Source organism: Rhinopithecus bieti, unplaced genomic scaffold (genome assembly GCF_001698545.2).
Source record: "Rhinopithecus bieti isolate Rb0 unplaced genomic scaffold, ASM169854v2 scaffold_48885, whole genome shotgun sequence".
In the NCBI taxonomy this organism is placed as follows: domain Eukaryota; kingdom Metazoa; phylum Chordata; class Mammalia; order Primates; family Cercopithecidae; genus Rhinopithecus; species Rhinopithecus bieti.
The window spans coordinates 18,185-18,557 of NW_016819275.1; positions in this window are offsets into that span (position 1 = coordinate 18,185).

Consider the following 373-nt stretch of genomic DNA (forward strand, 5'->3'; position numbering starts at 1 on the left):
CCCGAGCCGCTGCGGGGACCTCGGAGGCGCCTGGCGCGCGCGCTCCCGCCCGGGCGCGCCCCGCACGTCCCCGCCGGGACTCCGGGAGGGGTGCTGGCGGGGAGCGCGACCCCCTGGCCAAGGTCTACCGGCAGGACGTCTCCCGTCGCCCCCATAGGAGAGGGTCCCCGCGGCCTCCAGGCTGCGCCCACGTGCGCGCAGGGTCGTCCGTCGCCCCGAGCGCCTGCTCTCCGGCCTGGGCGTGGGAGGCGCCTAGGAAGAGAGCCGATCTGGAGTAGGCACCCGGCGGCCGGGAGGCTGGAAGGCGTCTGCCCCCAAGAGCGCCCTGGCCGTGCGCGCCGCGTCAGCCCCCTTGGCAGAGCCGCGCGCCGAT